Below are 616 nucleotides of genomic sequence, written 5' to 3' on the forward strand. Positions count from 1 at the left end.
GGATACCTTTTAAATGCCTGTCTGTTCATATTGAAGTCAGGGCATATTCAGCACAACTGAAGTAGGAAAAATATGCTGGTGTGGTGGGTTTTTTCCTTAATTGCTTGTACTATGTTATTACTATTCAGTTTCTTTTGTTAACTTCCAAGAAAGCTACTATTGGAGACAGATTTTACTTGTGATAAAAATGTTATGTGGCTGTGTGTAATAAACACACAGAGTATGTATGTAGCAATTAATCAAGAGGTAGATTGTTAAGGAGTACTAGAGGCACAGCTTTCTTTTATGCCTTAATCTGCTCTGTAATCTTTTCTGTGAGAAATCTTCAGGTGAGAGGATCCTCAAAGGAACCCAATCAACCAGGAAAAATGAGAAGGGGGGGGGGGAGTAAGAGAAGGAGGTGTCACTTTTTAAAGCTTTGTCCTTTAGGTTATTAAAAGAATTGGTTTTAATTAAAAATATCAGATGCAAAATTAGCTTGCTTGGAGGTATACTTGCATTAGTACAACACATATGTATAAAAAAACAATAGAAAAAAGATAGTCGGTGGAATTGTGTGTGTATGTGAATATATATGTATATGTAGTATATGGAAAGCTGGATATGGTTTGTGTAT

Source organism: Cariama cristata, unplaced genomic scaffold, assembly GCF_000690535.1.
Source record: "Cariama cristata isolate BGI_N322 unplaced genomic scaffold, ASM69053v1 scaffold17639, whole genome shotgun sequence".
In the NCBI taxonomy this organism is placed as follows: Eukaryota; Metazoa; Chordata; class Aves; order Cariamiformes; family Cariamidae; genus Cariama; species Cariama cristata.